Below are 20,741 nucleotides of genomic sequence, written 5' to 3' on the forward strand. Positions count from 1 at the left end.
AAATCTGTCACGAGGAACTCTCAATCCTTAACATATATGCTCCAAATAAAAAATCACCCACATTCATAAAAGAAACCCTACTAAAGCTCAAAAAATACATTTCACCCCACACAATAATAGTGGGAGACTTTAATACCCCACTCTCACCAATGGACAGATCAGGGAAACAGAAACTGAACAAGGACACTGCAAAACTAGCAGAGACTTTGAACCAACTAGAATTAATAGATATATACAGAACATACTATCCCGAAGTAAAAGAATACAGCTTCTTATCACCACCCCATGGCACCTTCTCGAAAATTGACCACATAATTGGACACAGAACGAGCCTTCATCGATATAAGAAGATTGAAATACTCCCATGCATCCTCTCAGATCACCATGGGCTATGGCTGGTCTTTAACAACAACAAAGACAACAAAATGTCCACATACACATGGAAACTAAACAACGCTCTGTTAAAGGATAGCAGGGTCAAAGAAGAAATAAAGAAAGAAATTAAGGATTTTCTAGAATTCAACGAAAACGAAAACACAACATACCCAAACCTATGGGATGCAATGAAAGCAGTATTGAGAGGAAAACTCATAGCCCTAAGTGCTTCCAAAAAGAAACTGGAGAGAGCTCACATCAGCAACCTGACAGCACAGCTAAAAGCCCTTGAACAAAATGAAGCAGATATACCCAAAAAGAGTAGACGGCAAGAAATAATCAAAATTAGGGCAGAAATAGACCAAATAGAAACAAAAAGAACCATTGAAAAAATCAACAAAACCAAGAGATGGTTCTTTGAGAAAATCAACAAGATTGATAAACCACTAGCCAGACTAACTAGAGGGCAAAGAGAGAGTATCCAAATTAACAAAATCAGAAAGGAAAGTGGCGACATAACAACTGAAACTGAGGAAATTCAAGAAATCATCAGATCCTACTACAAAAACTTATACTCCACAAAATTGGAAAATCTGGAGGAAATGGATGAATTCCTAGACAGATACAAGGTCCCAAAGTTAAATCAGGACCAAGTAAACCATCTAAATAACCCTATAACACCTAAAGAAATAGAAGAAGTCATCAAAAGCCTCCCAACCAAAAAACGCCCAGGTCCAGACGGGTTCAGGGCAGAATTTGATCAGACATTTATTGGGGATATAACACCAATATTCGCCAAACTATTTCAAAAGATAGAATCAGATGGAATATTACCCAACTCATTTTTTGAGGCTACAATAACCCTTGTACCTAAGCCTCACAAAGACCCTACAAGGAAAGAGAACTTCAGACCAATCTCACTTATGAACATTGATGCAAAAATACTCAACAAAATCCTTGCAAACCGAATCCACGAACACATCAAAACACTCATTCATCATGACCAAGTAGGCTCCATCCGTGGGATGCAGGGATGGTTTAACATAAGGAAATCCATCAATGTGATCCACCATATAAACAAACTTAAAGACCATGATCACATGGTCATCTCACTTGATGCTGAGAAAGCATTCCACAAAATCCAACACCCCTTCATGTTAAAAGTCCTGGAAAGAACAGGAATCCAAAGCCCATACTTAAACATAATAAAAGCAATATACAGCAAACCAACAGCCAACATCAAACTTAATGGCGAGAAACTTGAAGCAATCCCACTAAAATCAGGGACTCGACAAGGCTGCCCACTCTCCCCCTACCTATTCAACATAGTACTGGAAGTCCTGGCTGGAGCAATTAGACAGCAAAAGGAGATCAAGGGGATACAAATCAGAAAGGAAGAGATAAAAACATAACTCTTTGACGATGACATGATAGTGTACTTGAGTGACCTCAAAAATTCCACCAGAGAACTTCTACAGCTGATAAACAAGTTCAGAAAACTGGCCGGATACAAAATTAACTCAAACAAATCAGTAGCCTTCCTATACTCAAAGGACAAACATGTAGAGAAAGAAATTAGGGAAAAGGTACCCTTCAAAATTGTTACAAAAACTATGAAATACCTTGGTGTGACTCTAACTAAGGAAGTGAAGGACCTGTATGACAAGAACTTCAAACCTCTAAAGAAAGAAATTGAGGAGGATCTCAGAAAATGGAAAGATCTCCCATGCTCATGGATTGGAAAGATCAACATCTTAAAAATGGCCATCCTACCAAAAGCAATCTACAGATTCAATGCAATCCCCATCAAAATTCCAACCCAGTTCTTCATGGAATTGGAAAGATCAATGTGCAATTTCATATGGAATAACAAAAGACCTAGAATAGCGAAATCCATCCTCAACAACAAAAAAACATCTGCGGGAATCACTATCCCTGACCTCAAGCTATATTACAAGGCAATTGTGCTGAAAACTGCACGGTACTGGTACAGAAATAGGCAGGTGGATCAATGGAATAGAATAGAAGATCCAGAAATGAGCCCTCATGTATATGGTCACCTGATTTTTGACAAAGGAGCAGTAAACATTCAATGGAAAAAGGACAGCCTATTCAACAAATGGTGCTGGTCCAACTGGCACTCAACATGCAAAAGAATGAAAATAGACCTGTTCTTATCTCCTTGTACATAGCTCAAGTGTAAGTGGATTAGAGATCTCCACATTAAACCAGATAGACTGAAACTATTAGATGAGAAAGTAGGGAAAACCTTAGAACACATAGGCACAGGAGAAAATTTCCTGAACAAAACACCAATGGCTCAAGCTGTAAGGTCAAAGATTAACAAATGGGACTTAATGAGACTGCAAAGTTTCTGTAAGGCTAAGGACATCGTCAAGAAAACAAAACGGCAACCAACAGAATGGGAAAAGATCTTTACCAACACCACATCAGATAGAGGCCTAATATCCAAGGTGTACAAGGAACTCAAAAAGCTAGACACCAGAGAATCAAATAACCCTATTAAAAAATGGGGTACAGAGCTAAACAAATCATTTTCAGTTGAGGAACACCGAATGGCCGAGAAACATCTGAGGAAGTGCTCCACATCCTTAGCCATCAGGGAAATGCAAATCAAAACAACCCTAAGATTCCACCTCACACCAGTCAGATTGGCCAAGGTCCAAAACTCAGATGACAGCAGATGCTGGCAAGGCTGCGGAGAAAGAGGAACACTTCTCCACTGTTGGTGGGGTTGCAAGCTAATACAACCACTCTGGAAATCTGTCTGGCGATACCTCAGAAAATTGCATATAGTACTACCTGAAGACCCAGCTATTCCACTTCTGGGCATATACCCAAGAAACACTTTAATACACAACAAAGATATATGCACCACAATGTTCATAGCAGCTCTATTTATAATAGCCAGAAGCTGGAAGGAACCCAGATGTCCTTCAGAAGATGAATGGATACAAAAATTGTGGTACATATACACAATGGAATACTACTCAGCCACCAGAAACAATGACTTAACCAAATTCTTAAGAAAATGGCTGCATCTAGAGAAGATCATCCTAAGTGAGATAACCCAGTCACAAAAGAACAGACATAATATGCAGTCACTGATAGTGGGATGCTAACCCCAGAGGCTTGCACTCCCCCAGAAACAACTCACAGACTGTATGAAGTCCAAGAAATAAAGAAAACAAAAAAATATACATATATTCACAAAACAAGAAGACTTTGACTATTTCCATGTTGCGTTTTGTTTTGCATGTACTTTACGCTTATTGCAACTACTACGTTTTCAATGCATACTGTCAAGCCCTTGAAAAAAATCAAGTACTGACTAAAAAATATATTCACATGGTTTTATGTAAAATTTATTTTAATGTCTGAAAAAACAGTACTGACAAAAAGTATAATTTTAAGCAAAAAATGTTTAAAATCTGTACATTTATCTTTGTTTTGCAAAATAAAGTCGTTTAAAAAATAAAAAAAAGATTGTATGTTATATATATTATGTTATTGTATGTTATATATATATATATATATATATATATATATATATCCACAATAATAAAGATAAAGAGCTTTTTGTGTTTAAATAAAGGATAAATAAAAAAGGCATGGAGAAGAAAAGGGAAACAGAATAGATGGGACAAAAGAAAATGATTAAGTAATTAACAAGATAAGAGACATGAACCTAATTAAAATAATGATTACATTAATTTAAAATTGGAGGGAAAGACAACTGAAAAGCAGAGAGGATCTGCAGGAACAAAATAAGGAACCATTTATATACTACCTAAATCTAAACATAAATAGGCTTTAAAAAAAGGAAAGGAGTCAACATGCAAAAGAAAGCTAGATAGCCCCAATAATATTAATGTAAATATTAATATGAAGTACAATTAAAAGCTACAAATCAATAATTATGATGCTGAAAGAACTGAAAGTTTAGAAAGGATTACAAACCCTGAATTACAGATATAAGAAGTAACAGATCTTCCTAACACAAGAAACAGGTGCAAGCAAAGGAGAGAAACAGTACCATTTACAATTCTAACTACAGAGGGGAATTGAAATGTATTTATCTAATAAAAGCTTGAATCCAGAAAAATGTAAAGAATTCTTACATCACAATTAGAAAATAAAGTGTTGTTTAAAATCTAGGGGATACAACCCAAAAATCGATACATCATAAAAGATACATGATGGCCAGAAAGCATCTAAAAGAATCTCACATCTACTATTTATTGAATAAATGAAGTTTAAAACCTTTAGATGCAATTACCAAATGGGTTAAAAGTGAAAGGCAAGAATACAAAGAAACTCTGACACATTATCATCTAAAGTAATACAATAAAATGAATTTGAGAAGAAGTTGTCCCTGCAACACAGGAATTCCACTGCTAAGTGTTTACTAAGAAGAAATGAAATCATGTTTTGAAGATGAACAGCTTCATTAATGATAGCTAAACTCAGAAGTCACTGGTTAGTAAGTCCTCGTTAGGTTTTATGTGGACAATCTAGGCACAGACCTAGGCAGTAACAGAAAGAACAAATGACTAACACACCGTGTCTGAAGCTTGAGACAGAGAATGTTGAAGACCTACATGGTTTGTATAGACAGTAAGAACGATATCTAATTTTTCAATAACAAGGTAGGAGAACTGTACTTGACAAATAATTGGGCATTTCAAAATAGCAAAAACAAAAGATGTTGATTAACAACACAAGTAATAATTAATATCAGAGGATGAACATGACAATTATCCAGATCTCATCATTATACTGTACACAAGCATTGACATTCTTTATCATTATTGAATACTTTTTTTACTTACATTTCAAATGTTACAGCCTTTCTCAGTATCCCCTCTGGAATCCCCCCATTCCATCTGCTCTCCCCCTGTCTCTAAGAGGTTCCCCCATCCATCTACTTTCTCCCCACCTTGGCATTTCCCTACATTGGAGAAATGAGATTTCACAGGATCAAGGATCTCTCCTCCTTTTGATGTCTGACAAGGCTGTCCTCTGCTACATATGTTGCAGGAGCCATGGGCCCCTCCATGTGTACTCTTTGTTTGATAGTTTAGTCTCTGGAAGCTCTGGGGGGTGGGGTCTGGTTGGTTGATAATGTTGTTCTTCCTGTGGCACTGAAAAGCTCTCCACCTCCTTAGTCCTTTTTCTAACTCCTCCATTGAGGATTCCATTCTCATTCCAAGGGTTGATTGAGAGCATCTGGCTCTATTTCTCAGGATCTGGCAGAGTCTCAAGAGACAGCTATATCAGACACCAGTCAGCATTCACTTCTTCGCATCCACAATATTGTCTGATTTGCTGACAGTATATAGGATAGAAACCTGGGTAGGGCAGATCCTGGGTGGCCTCAAATTCAGACTCTGCTCCAAATTTTGTTTCTGCATTTTCTCCTGTGAATATTTTGTTCCCACTTTTAAAAAGGACTGAAGAATTCCTGCTTTTGTCTTCCAACTTTTTTAACTTCATGTGGTCTGTGGATTGTTTGTTGGGTAATCAGAGCTTTTAGGCTAATGTCCAATTATCAGTGAGTGCATACCAGGTGTAATTTTTGTGATTGGATTACCTCACTCAGGATGATATTTTCTAGTTCCTTCCATTTGCATCAGGATTTCATGAAATCATTGTTTTTAATAGCTGAGTAATACTCCATTGGATAAATGTACCAAAATGTCTGTATCTATTCCTCTGTTGAAGGACATCTGTGTTCTTTCTAGCTTTGGGGTATTATAAATAAAACTGCTATGAACATAGAGGAGCATGTGTCTCTTTTATATGTTGGAGCATCTTTTCAGGATATACCCAGCAGTAGTATAGTTGGTAGTACTCAGGAAGTACTATGACTAATGTTCTGAGGAACATCCAGACTGATTTTCAGAGTGGTTGGACCAGCTTGCAATCCCACCAGCAATGGAGGAGTGTTCCTCTTTCTCCACATCCTTGCCAACATCTGCTGTCACCTGAGTTTTTTATCTTAGCCATTCTGACTGTTGTGAGGTAGAATCTCAGGGTTGTTTTGATTTGCATTTCCCTGATGACTAGGGATGTTAAACATATCTTTAGGTGCTTCTCAGCCATTCTATATTCTTCAGTTAAGAAGTCCTTGTGTAGCTCTGCCCCCCATTTTTAATAGGGTTATTTGATTATTTTGAGTCTAACTTCTTGAGTTCTTTGTATAAATTGAATATTAGTTCTCTATCATATGTTAGATGAGTAAAGACCTTTTCCCAATCTGTTGGCTGCCTTTTTTTCTATTGGCAATGCCCTTTGCTTTACAGAAGCATTGCATTTTATGAGGTCTCATTTGTTGATTAGTGATCTTAGAGCATAAGCCATTGGTGTTCTGCTCAGCAAAGTTTCCCCCTGTGCCTATGTGTTCAACGATCTTCCCCACTTTCTCTTCTATTAGTTTCAGTGTACCTAGATTTATGTGGAAGTCCTTGATCCACTTGTACTTGAGCTTTGTACAAGAAAATAAAAATTGATCAATTTCATTCTTCTACATGCTTTCCTCTAGGTGAACCAGCACCATTTGTTGAAAATGCTGTCTTTTTCCCACTGGATGGTTTTAGCTCCTTTGTCAAAGATCAAGTGACCATAGGTATGTTGGATCATTTCAGGGTCATCATTTCTATTCCACTGATCTACCTGACTGTCTCTGTACCAATACCCTACAGTTTTTATCATGATTGCTCTATAATACAGCTTGAGGTTGGGGATTGGGATTCCCCTAGCAGTTCTTTTATTGTTGAGAATAGTTTCTGCTATCCTGGGATTTTTTTCTTTGTTATTCCAAGTGAATTTGCAAATTGCTCTTTCTAATTCTATGAAGAACTGAGTTGGAATTTTGAAGGGGACTTCATTGGATCTGTAGATTGCTTTTGGAAAGATGGTCATTTTTACTATATCAATCATGCCATTCCATTAGCATGTGAGATCTTTCCATCTTCTGAGGTCTTCTTTGATTTCTTTCTTCAGAGATTTCACATTCTTGTCATACAGATCTTTCACTTCTTGGTTACAGTCATACCAAGGTTTTTTATATTGTTTGTGACTATTATGAAGCGTGTTGTTTCCCTAATTTCTGTTTCAACCATTTTATCCTTTGAGTAGAAGAAGGCTACTGATTTGCTTGAGTTAATTTTATGTTTAGCCACTTTGCTAAAGTTGTTTATCATGTTTAGGGATTCCCTGGGGTAATTTGTGGGGTCACTTAAGTATACTATCATATCATCTGCATATAGTGATATTTTGACTTCTTCTTCAATTTGTATTCCTTTGACCTCTTTTTGCTGTCTACGTTATCTGGTTAGGACTTCCAGTACTATACTGAATAGGCAGGGAGAGAGTGCGCAGCCTTATCTAGTTCCTGATTTTAGTGGGATTGCTTCAAGTTTCTTTCCATTTAGTTTGATGTTGACTACTGGTTTGGTGTATATTACTTTTACTATGTTTGAGTATGAACCTTGATTTCATGATCTTTCCAAGACTTTTAACATGAAAGGCATTGAATTTTGTCAAATATTTCTTATCATCTGATGAGATGAGCATACATTCTTATATTTTTTCCTTTGAGTTTGTTTATATAGTGGATTACAGAATTCTGTATATTTAACCATTCCTGCATCCCTGGGATGAAGCCTACTTAATCATGATGGATGATCATTTTAATGTGTTCCTGGATTTGGTCTGTGAAAATTTTACTGAGTATTTTTGCATAAATGTTAGTAAGGGAGATTCATCTGAAGTTCTTTTTTCTTGTTGGGTCTTAATGTAGTCTAGATATAATCATCATTGTGGCTTCATAGAAAGATTTGGGTAGTGTTCCATCTGATTCTATTTTGTGAAGTAGTTTGAAGGGTATTGGTATTAGATCTTCTTTGAAGGTCTGATAGAATTCTGTACTAAATCCATCTGGTCCTGGGAATTTTTTTTGGGGGGTGGATACTTTTGATAACTGCTTCTATTTCTGTAGGGGTTATTGGGCAGTTTAGATGGCTTATCTGATTCTGATTTAATTTTGGTACCCAGTATATATCTAGAAAATTGTATGTTTCATCCAGATTTTCCAGTTTTGTTGAATACAGGCTTTTGTAGTAGGATCTAATGGTTTTTGAATTTCCTCTGTTTCTGTTGTTATGTCTCCTTTTTCATTTTTGATTTTATTAATTTGAATATTGTCCTTGTGCCCTTTGGTTAGTCTGGCTAGGGGTTTATCTATCTTGTTGATTTTTTTCAAAGAACCAGATTTTGGCTTTGTCATGGAATATTTTGGATTCTCCATCTATGGTAATTGAGAGTTTTGCTGGCTATAGTAGCCTGAGCTGGCATTTGTGTTCTCTTAGAGTCTGAATGACATCTGTCCAGGATCTTTTAGATATCATGGTCTCTATTGAAAAGTCTGGTGTAATTCTGATAGGCCTGCTTTTATATGTTACTTGACCTTTTTCCCTTTCTGCTTATATTCTTTCTTTGTTTTGTGCATTTGGTATTTTGACTATTATGTGACGGGAAGAATTTCTTTTCTGGTCCAGTCTATTTGGAGTTCTGTAGGCTTCTTGTAGTTGCATGATCATCTCTTTCTTTAGGTTAAGAAAGTTTTCTTCTATAATTTTATTGAAGATATTTACTGGTCCTTTAAATTGGGAATCTTCACTCTCTTATGACTATTATCTAGGGTTTTGTCTTTTCAATGTGTCCTATATTTCCTTGATGTTTTGGGTTATGAGCTTTTTGCATTTTGCATTTTTTTTTGTTGTTGTTGTTTCAGTGTTTTCTATGGTATCTGTCACCTGAGATTCTCTCTTCTATCTCTTGTCTTCTTTCTATTGGTGATGTTTGCATGTGTAATTCCTGCTCTTTTTTCTAGGTTTTCTATCTCTAGGGCTGTCTTCCTTTGTGATTTTTTTATTGTTTCTATTTCCATTTTTAGATCCTTGATGATTTTGTCCAATTTCTTGTCCTGTTTGGTAGTGTTCTTCTGTATTTCTTTAAGGGAGTTATTCATTTCCTTCCTCAAATCATCATTGTAAGATATGATTTTAAATTCAAATTTTGTTTTTCGGGTGTGATGGGATATCCAGGGCTAGCTATAGTAGGAGAACTGGGTTCTGATGAAGCTAAATAGCCTTACTTTCTGTTGCTTGTGTTCTTGCAATTGCCTCTCACCATCTGGTTGTCTCTAGTGCTACCCTTTCTAGCTGTCTCTGTCTGAAGCCTCTCCTTCTTGAGATCCTGCTTGTGTTTTAACTCCTCAGAATCCAGGTGTCTCTGTGATCTTATGATTCTGGGATCCTGGGAATCATGGAACCTGAGTGTGTCAGAGCTCCTGGGAGTCAAGCCGCATCTGTAATACTGGAGTTTTAATATGACCAAGCTCCTGATGTCCTTGAGTGTGTCAGAGGTTCAGTATTCTTGGGTGTGTCCAATCTCCTGGGGGTTGAGCTTCTTCTGTGATCCTGAGACTGTTAGCATACCTGTGTTTCTGTGTGCCTGTATTCCTATGATCCTGTGATCCTGTGATCTTTGGCATGTTAGAGCACCTGGGTGATGGGCTTTCTCTGGGTGTTGTGAGATTGTGTGCAGAACCAGAGCCCAAGCTTTGCTCAAGGTTCAGGTTCAGACCAGAAGGTCTTGACATTCTGTTCAATAAATACACATCATTTTACATATTTTAGAACAAATACAAATTTTTAGAAGAACTAGAAAAAATGTTGAGGCAAAGAAATACGCACAACAAGATTTTCCTGTAAAGTTCCAGTTTTATAAAACTAAGTAAACTAAGCATTTAAGAAATTAGGTGGTTGCCTTTGCAGTGTAGGATGTGGCAATTCTGGGAGGAGGAAGCAGGATATAGAAACGCTGGGAGATAAATTGTCTTCATCTGGCAGTTGACTAGATTCAAATTTAGAAGCATTTAGGAGACTCGTGTGTTGCACTAAATATTAAAAAGTAGAAACCTTTTATTCTTTGCTAGTGCCAGCACCCCTGAGATTGCATGGCTCTTCGGGGTATCTCTAACTTAGTAGCTCCATGCAGCCTCTAAGAACTCAGGTGTATTCTGCCACTGCTTCATGTTGTTTTCATTCACTTTCCTCCACCATCCAGTAGAAACATGAATCAACAAAGATTAACTTATCAAACAAGTTTATATGCTAAATTCTCATTCTGCAAATCCTCTACACAATAAGTTTACAAACAGAAGACAAAGATATAATCTACCCATCCAGAAAAGATAAATGAGACCCATAGAAACCCTTAAAAATAATTATAACAACCTCATCAAGCTAGAGTTGTGCCAAGAGAAACATACATGTTGGCTTCCATCTTCTTCTTCCCAAATTTCTGCCTCCTCTGCTCCTCTTCTCTTTTCCTGGACATTTTCCTGCCTACCTCTCCACTGTAAAGTTATGTATCACCTTAACATCAACTTACACTGCTGTCTCACACCTCTGAGCATGTCTGAGAGGCCTCTTATGTAATGCATGTATTAATGCCTTAATTAGTAAATAAGAAGCTTGCTGGTAAATGGTGCTAGTCTAAAGGAAAGTAGTCACTGAAAAGCCTGTCCTTGGATCCTGAATCCTGCCTTGGCACTTTCCTGTAGTTTCATTTCTGTTTCCTGTCTACAGTGATGTGGGTGGCTCTACTCTGCCAATCCCTCCATACTGATACCTCCAAAATAAAATGCTAAGAAGAATACTTTTTTTTTAAGCTGTTTCTATAAGACAATTGTTCAAACAGGGGAGAAAAGTAACCAAAGAAAAATCCCTATCAAGAATCCCAATGAGGGAGTTGGAGAAAAGACTGAAGGAGCTGAAAGGGTTTGCAACCCAATAGGAAGAACAACGTTATCAACCAACCAGACCCTCCAGAACTCCTAGAGACTAAAATACCAACCAATGAGCACACATAGGAAAAACCATGGCTCTAGTTGCATATGTAGCAGATGATAGCATTGTCTGGCATCAATGACAGAAGAAGCCTTTGGTCCAGTGAAGCTACAATCTTCCAGTGTAGGGGAACGCCAGGGAGCCTAGGTAGGAGAGGGTGATTGGAAGAGGGAGCACCTTCATGGAAAAAAGTGGAGGAGGAGGGGGTATTGGAGTGGGGGGAGAAAAGGGAATAACATTTAAAATGTAAATACAAAAATATCCAAAAAAACATTTAAAAAAATAAATTGCTAAGACCCTGAAGGTTACCTACTTTTGTGAATTTGCAGATAAAACTGGAGAAATGAGAATGCCAAAATGTTACATTACCCTGCCCACTGTAATTGAAAATAAAAGAGAATAGTTATTAGAGTGAACGATACATCTCATCACATAAAATACAAACCATAAAATGTGTTCATTTCTATGCTTCATTTACTCTACTGCATATATCATGCCTAGGATACTCACCTCAAAAATTCAAATAAATTAAGCAAATATGAAGTGTTCACAAGATTTAAGTATTATTCCTATAATATTGAGTACCAAACACCCCCCAAAACTCATTGGCTTACAAAAACATTATCAATATCTTTCCCACAAGTATACAGATTGGCCAGTAGTTCTGCAGAACTTGTCTTATGTGGAAACTACAACAGTCATCCTGGCCATGTTTTCACAGTGTTGACTTAAGCCAAAGAGCAAGGAGCAGTATATATCCTTAGCTTAAAGGTAAAGTCTTTCTATTTTCCCCTTCTAATGGCTAAAGTAAATTAATTGAGCAGGCCCAGAGCCAATAAAGTAGGATGGATGCCCTATGTATCATAAGCAAGTACAGGGATGAGGTCAGAAAGCAGAACTGTAGACACCAAGAAAAAAATCTCATTGTCACATAGTGCAGTGGCCAGTTAGTGTAAGGGGTGTCAGAGTTTCAGGACATTATTTGCAGCAGCACACCAGTTCCAAGCCATCCAGAAGCCAATCGATTTTACTCTGAAAATAATGTGAAGGGATGTCTTAGCATCTCTCACTCTTCCTAAGAGAGAAAAGTGACGGAACAGAGTATCACACTGCTAGATACAGAGATGAGACAGAAAGCTTCACTCCAGATGTTTGTTCACACATCTGAGAGGCTGACTCTCGGATGCAAAAAGCCCGAGGCTTTAAATGGGAGAAGAAATGTCAGTTAATATAAAGCAATACAGCAGAGCCATCTAACGGAGCCTAGGTACCATAAGCCTGCCTGCTGCCTCACTGGGACCACATTGGAGGAAGATCAAGGCATTCGGGTTCCCCTACATTGATGCTTTTAGTTTAGATAGGCAGCAGTACAGACTCTTGGGAATGTCAGGGGCAGAAGTATGTAAGCTCTATCACTGGGTGTGTCTTGTGGTTTGCAGTTTTGATTTTCAACATCTCTGGGAGTCATACTCCTGGATGACAAATTGCCCTTACTCAAGCTAATAACCTCTCTTGTATGTTCCTGATGGTAACCCTACCTAACTAAAGTGGCCACAAACAAAAGCCATGAAAAATAGTGCAAATAAGAGATATGATATCAAAGTACACTGTGTGTGTGTGTGTGTTATGTACATGTGAAAAGAAATCATGAATGAAAGAGTAAGGTTTTAAAAGGAAAATTAAGAAGGCAAAGATGAAGACAGACTTTTTAGTTGGTTGGTTGGTTTGTTTCAGAAACTATAACAGAGTATACGTATCTAATTTCAAAGGTATTTCATGATGGTCAGTTCAGTCTGTTTTCCCCTGTAAGCCTTGGTTAGTTGAGGACTTAAGCTACAGTTGAGTAGCTTGGTGTTCTTGTGAGACTCCTATCAGTGGGAGCAGGAGTGGGTGTTTCTGACTCTTTTTCCTACTTTTAGAATACTCTTCCTGCTACTGAATTACCTCTTGCAGCCTTATTATGAAGGAAGATGCCTAGTCTTATTGCAATTTGATATACCATTTGGTTGATATCTCTGGCAGCCCTGCCCTTTACTGAAGGGAAACTGAAGAGAAATGGATCTGAGGGGGAGGGGTAAGGAGGTGAACTGAGAGGAGAGGAACGAGGGAAATCTTTGGTTTGGATGTAGTATGGGAGAGAAGAATAAAAATAAAGGCATTAAATTTGTTTTAAAAATCTGGAACCAATATTACCTACTCCTAGCTCAAAAGAAATGGATATAATTTTGTTTTCATTTTTTAATAGAAGAAACCAAGTTTATATTTTACCTGCCTATACATAGTAGAGACCAGACTAAAGACTGGTGGTAGTAATTTTGCCTTCTTGTTTTTACAAACATAATAGAAAACCCAGACTTATCTTATCTGTGGGAATATTAAGCCATTCTCTACCCAGCTCAGCAGATGGCAGGTAAAGAAATGGAAACAAAGTTGCCACTAATTTAGACACAGGAACCTGACCCTCTCTTAGTCCATTCAACTGTGGATTTCTTAATCCCATTCCAGCAACTGTAGAAATCAACATTGGCACTCATCCTTCCAACAAGCAATGATCTTTCAACAACATGGATCATGCATGACAAGAGAGGACAGGGTAAGCACTCTTAGTGCAACATCAGTTAAGGGTCAGGATTGTACAGATCTTCAGAGGCTATTTAGCGTGGTAAAGGATCTTGTTGACTGCATCCTGCATGCGAGAGTAACAAACAAACAGCCAATCCTAAATTTGTAAATCCCCTAAAACCAAAATCTTTACTTTCTATAATACCTGAAGCTTAACATATTGGAGGGGAATGTTATAAAATCACAATCCTGGAAGATTAATATCACAAATCCTGACATTCTGAAACTCAACCCTCACCCCCAAACAAAAGCACAATTCAGACTGAAGAAAGGGGTAAGGAACAGAAAGCAAATTGTAAGGAAGGGATTTGGGAGTTTTCTGTGTACTTCTGCCCCTTCACCGTATTATAGTACATTCAAAAGTGTCCTTCATCAGATAATGAAAAATTCTGCCTATGAACCAGAGAGGTTCCCTTGGTGTTAGGAACACATTTAATAGTGAGATATTCTTAAAGAGCATAGTTCTTACATTTGCCAACTTAATCCAAAGGACAAGAAGCATGTTGACTGTGGCTAAAGATTCACAGTTTCCTTCAGGGTTTTGAGGAGCCATCTCTTTGGCAGGACCTTGCAGCCCCTGACTTTGGGTGCAATGCTTTCCTGAGAACTGCCTCAGTGGAAGAGGGTGATGCTGTACCTCCTTCTAGCTCTGCAATCTCAAGCCTGAAACATTAACTAGCTGAAGCATTTCCACAAGCTCAGTGAGAGGTAAATTTGAAGGCAGATGCATTATTTCTAGCCCCTGTGGAGACTAAAAACAGCTTAAAGGATCCTTGTCATCATCTTACTGAGGCCCAACATACACCCCCTTCCAGAACATTCTATCCTCTCTGCCTGTGCTCTTCCAGGATTAAGAAGTAAACACATCCTCAGAGGACAACTTTGCATTTTCCCTGCCAGGCCACCTGTGCAGTACAGTTACGATAATTAGCAGAGGGACAGGGAGGATGTTTGGCTAATGCTCAAGGCTGTATTCCCTGCTGGTGTTGTGGCATTAGAGAAAGGACCTGAATCCACATCTCCTTTTTAGTTTTCCATTAGTTTGATAAATGGTGAAAATCCTGAAAGTCTAAGTGTGGCCTCCCTGACATTTCTAAGGTACCATGGGAACCATGGCAATCAGAAAAATAAACTTTCAATGTAATTCCAATAGAAAATCCATCTGGAAAAAAAAATGCTTCCTAGGTTCACAAATTTATTCCCTGTGCTTCCCCCTGCAACAGCTTATATACCTATGGCTGCCGAAACAGCTGGCAGCACTGGAATTTTGTTTTGCTTATTTTGAAGAGAGGGGAAAATGTAATTTTCCCCTTCCTATCAGGAGTGTTACATTTAGATAAAACTATCATCAGTCAAAGTGTGGTGTTTGCACATCAGAGTCTTGCTGATAAACAAACATGATGCCTGGGTGCACTTCACTGTGCTCTCTATGAAAGGCTTGGATAACCAGGGTCAGGTTTCAGAAGAACTTGCCTTGATCTATGAATGTGCAAAAGGGTGATGTAGAGACCTTAAAGGGCTTGTGGGCTTGTTCCCACATCTATGGAAGTCATGGAAATTTCATGTGTTCTGACCATGGGAACTGTATCCAGAAAGGAATTTGAAAGAAAGTTCCTTATAATTTGTTCCCAGGTTACAATTTTACTTTGCAGCTGAAACTCTACCATCCAGGAAACTCTGACAGACTAGAAAAAAGCCCTATCAGTAACCAACATAATATCAGCATTTTCCTACAAACCTGTTCCCCTTCTACTTCAAGCTAGGTTCTGGAAATACATGAAAGTTTAGGACCTGTCAAGACTAAGACTCACTTTGTGCTGCCCTCCCAACTGCCTGCTGAACTCTGGACATCAGCAGTGTTACAGAAAGACCACAGCTGATTCATCATGTTGCCCTCTGGTTGGTCCCAAAGAAATTAGAGTGCCCTGCAGTCATGCTTACAGCATGCTTCTCAACCTTGGATCTCAACCCCCATAAAAGAGTTGCATACCAGATGTCCTGCACATCAGATGTTTACATTACAATTCAGAACAATAGCAAATTGCAGTTATGAAGTAGCAAAGAAATCATTATATGGTTGGGGGTCACCATAACATGAGGAACTGTAATACAGCAATAGGAAAATTGATAACAACTGGATTAATGGTTCCAGACCAGCCTCACCTTCAGATAAATAGGCCAGAGCTCAGTCTGTCGGAGGAGCTGAATCAAACGCACTTACATGTTCATGAAGAACTGCAGTACCTGTGTCCCCATCTACATTTTCTTCTCCTATTTCCATTTGCCTAACACTTAATATGACGGTCTTCTGGAAGTCATAGGGTAGCATTTGTTCCTTTGGTTTACAGTCCTTTGGGCTATCCTCAAGTACAGCCAAGTAACATGCTTCCTTCTGTGGCTACCTCTCCATTTATATCAGCACATGGCCTTTCCTACTCCTGACTTTTTGGTTCCCCTGGCTCCTTCTTATAAAAGCCTCTCTGGTGACACCTGGCCTAGCCAGGTAACACAGGAGCATTGTGTCAAAATCCTTAACTTTATCTGGTTTTCACAGGTCCTATGGATAGAGACATAGTCTCAGTTTCTGGGGAACAGAATACTGACATCCTCGAGGGACTTCAACCAGCCTTCTATAGGTGAATTCTGAGTCCGTGTTGCCCTTGTATTGGATTGAAGCACAGCAGTAAGGGCAATCCTAGACACTGAGCAGCTAAGAATGACAAATATTTTTTTCCTCGATCAGAACACCTTGTTCTTCCAGCTCTGTCAATTTGGTTGAACATTTTTAAATGAGGAAAAATAAAAGGCTTGCGATTTTTGATTCAGCCTATGGAATGATTGATGAGCCAGTCTAAGTGCCTGTGGGAGTCCCACTGAACACCACCAGGATTCTCACACTGATTACCATGTACCTGAGGGTGGTTTGAATGTTCTTATACTCCTTTCTCCTTGCCCAGGTCATATGCCACTGAGAGCTTGCCAACTTAAACTACCACCTCCAACCCAATGGTTTGACCCTCATATCAAGTGTTAGGCAAATGGAAGTAGGAGGGCTGATTATCAGTGGCTCATAATTTGAAGTTACTCTTTGACAGTAATAAAAACTAAAAGGTAAGATCTCATTGGAGGACAAAAATTATTAGTTCTGCCCTTGAAAATTCTGTCCTTCCCTTCCTCCTCTCCTTCTACCTTCTTCTCTCTCTCTCTCCCTCTCCCCTTCTCTTTCTCTGTTCTTCCTCTATTTCTCTCCCTCTCCCTCCCTCCTGTCCTCTTTCATTCTTGGCTTCCATGAAGTGAGCAGTATTACCTAACTATTTCCTGCTGTCCTGGTGCTGTGTCTCACTATAGCCCAATAACCACAGAATGAAAATAAACTAAAATAGAGCTCCCTGACCCTATTGTCTCCGGTATTTAATCACAGCAAGAAAAGGCTAAGTAGGGTAGATGAGAACCTCTTTCTCTTCTATCCCTCAGAACAAGCTAAGCTCAGAACTTGTAAAGATTAAGCTGTAGTGTCAGGAAAATGTCAGAGGAGACAGCATCCCCATCATCTCAAGAAGTCTGAAGAAGCTCACTTGAGGCTTATAAATATGACATGTGTTGAAATTAAGAGTAATTCTTAGGTTCTAGAGACCTAATTTCTAGTTCTCCCTCTACTGTAATTAACCATGGACTAATATGTCCCTCAATATCTAATCCCTCAGATGTAAAATGATGTGATTATGCGATCATTCCAAAACTTTATGGTTGTAGAATAACATTATTTTTGGATGATCAGGTGCCAGCCAACTCTCATGCCAGTGAAATTAAATAAACATATCCCCCTGTCTGATGGGCTGACTCCTCATACACTTGGTCTCAGCAAACTAAGAACTTAAAAACATAAATCTAAATTCTATTATCTCTGTATGAAATAGAGGCCTGAGGAACCAGTCTAGCTTAATTGCTGATAACTGTACACTAGAATGCCAGTGGAGGAACTGGCTTTAAAAAAAAGTCAAAAGAACAACTTATTCCTCATTTGGCATAAAATGAAGCTATCTGTTCCCTCCAGAATGCAAAGGCATTTGGATTCTTAAAGCTGCTTTAAAAGAAATGTGTTCATTTGGGGGATACTTAAGCTTACTGGTTTTCATAAAAGTGCTACTTCTGAAGAGTATCTAAACCCCCTAATCTGCTGAGTGAATTCATTTTGCTAACATTTGGAGCACTTGCTACACACCAGACACATGAAGCAGTGGAAATATAAGCCATCAAACACACAATCTACTTTATTTAAAAACTCACAATTAGTCTTTTAATTTACAACCTTGCACATTCTGGAAGCCTATTGTGTACTAGAAGCAGAGTTAGTTATTAGATAAACAAAAATAAACCAGGATAAACCAGGACCAGTCTCTGCCTTCTAGATTAGGGTTAAGGCGAATGGACAAAAACTGGCTATTTTGACCCTGTGTACAGAGAGATTTCTGAACTGATAATAAAAAAAATAACCAACACTAGAATGAAAGGAATATCCATCCCCTGGCCTGAAGTGCTGTAACACACAGCAGTATGCCTTGCTGAACATAAATATGCCCTATGCCCTATGCTCTAGGAAAAGCAGATGTGGGCCTTTTCACTATAATGAAGACTTATGCTGGCAATGGCAGTGATGGGCGTATGATTTCCATTTGAGTGTGCATTCTTACATCTATGGCAACACTGGAGTGGTAGGGTGATGGGATCTTTGGTTTGATCTCTTGTGGACCCAACAATTTACTCAGAAGAGTTCCTAGCACAGAGTATTCCCTTAATAACTATTTATTAGATGATTAAGGGAACCTTTAAGATCTCTAACTACTGGTTTTTAAAAGGGCCTTGTCTATTCCCTACAATATTCATTTTTTAAAAAAGCTTACCTTCACAGCCTAAACTACTGATAAGCAGTATTTTTAAAATGCCAATGTACGCACGCACGCAAGCACACACACACACACACACACACACACACACACACACACACACACACACAGTGACTTTTTTAGGGCTCAAATGGCAGACTGCCCAAAGTGCCTTTAGCGAGCCTTCTTTCTCTCTAGAAAAGCAAAGGCCTAGGAAAAGCAACAGGCTAATTGAATGCCTGGCCCAACCTTAATTGCAGTGTTTGGTTTCTCTCAACCATGGAGCAAAACGCTTAAGGCCAATTCGCAGGCTGCAGCTTAGGGTCAGGTACAAGGTTTTCCTACCAAAAGCAGGGCTCAGAAATAATTTAGGATCTGACTCAGTTCTAATTCTACCATGCCTCCCTGTCTGCCGAGATGCTAGACCTGTGCAGAGGGCTCTGGGGCTAACTGCTAACAAGCCCCCTCTGACTTCAACAGTTCTGTCCCCTTCAATCCACTGTTACTCTGTGCTTTCCCATGATGTCTTGAGATCCTGGCAGTTGCATTATGATAGAAATCAGAAAAAGGCTAAAGGCTGCTTTCTGTGAGCATGTGCACAGGAAGCAGCCACGGACTGGAGTGTCCACGTATGAGAAGATATTAAATTGATCCAGCAATCAGCAGGAACCCAGCCTGGCTGGATACCTGTAGCTCCCTCCCAGGCCAAGAACATAATGTGCAATACTGCCTGTTCTTTTTTATATGTATACATTTTTTATTTTATTTTTTATTCATTTGAGTTATGCAGTATGTGCTTATGCATCTATTTAATAATTGGCTTTGATAATATTATTCTTCCAAAGAGACAAAAACAGAACAGATGAGTCAGATACTCTCAGCATCTGTAGAATGCTCTACAATCCAGCATCTGTTCAGAATCTGAAGAAACGCTTGCTCCAAGTCTGCTTAATATTCATAGGCAATGACAAAGACTTAACAGTCATGGTGATTTTAGGATTTTGCAAGGAACTGTCCCACACACGGTCTCATTTTATCCTCATAGCTGTCCAAGTGAAACAGAGCTAAGCAAAGAATTCTCAACTGAGGAATATCAAATGGCAGAAAAGCACCTAAAAAACATTCATCATCCTTAGTCATCAGGGAAATGCAAATCAAAACAACTCTGAGATTCCACCTCACACCAGTCATAATGGCTAAGATCAAAAACCCAGGTGACAGCAGATGCTGGTGAGGATGTAGAGAAAGAGGAACACTCCTCCATTGTTGGTGGGATTGAAAGCTGGTACAACCACTCTGCAAATCAGTCTGGTGGTTCGTCAGAAAATTGAACATAGTACTACCTAAGGACCCACCTATACCACTCCTAGTTATATACCCAAAAGATGCTCCAACATATAACAGAGACACATGCTCTACTATGTTTGTATAGCAGCCTTGTTTGTAATAGCCAGAAGCTGGAAACAACCCAGATGTTCTTCAATAGAGGAAGGGATACAGAAAATGTGGTACATTTACCCAATAGAGTACTAGTCAGCTATTAAAAACAATGACTATATGAAATTCTGAGGCAAATGGATAGAACTAGAAAATATCATCCTGAGTGAGATAACTCAATTAGAAAAGAACACACATGGTATACACTCACTGATAAGTGAATATTAGATCATAGGGCTCAGAATATCCAAGGTAAAATTCACAGACTACATAAAGCTCAAGAAGGAAGACCAAAATGTGGGTGCTCAGTCTTTCTTAGAAGGGAAAACAAAATACTCACAGAGGTAAATACAGAGACAAAGTGTGGAGCAGAGACTGAAGGAAAGGCCATCCAGAGACTGCCACACCTGAGGATTCATCCCATATATCGTTACCAAAGACAGACAATAGTGGATGTCAAGAAGTGTATGCTGACAGGAGTTTG

The sequence above is a fragment of the Micromys minutus genome (genome assembly GCF_963924665.1).
Source record: "Micromys minutus genome assembly, chromosome: 17".
Lineage (NCBI taxonomy): Eukaryota > Metazoa > Chordata > Mammalia > Rodentia > Muridae > Micromys > Micromys minutus.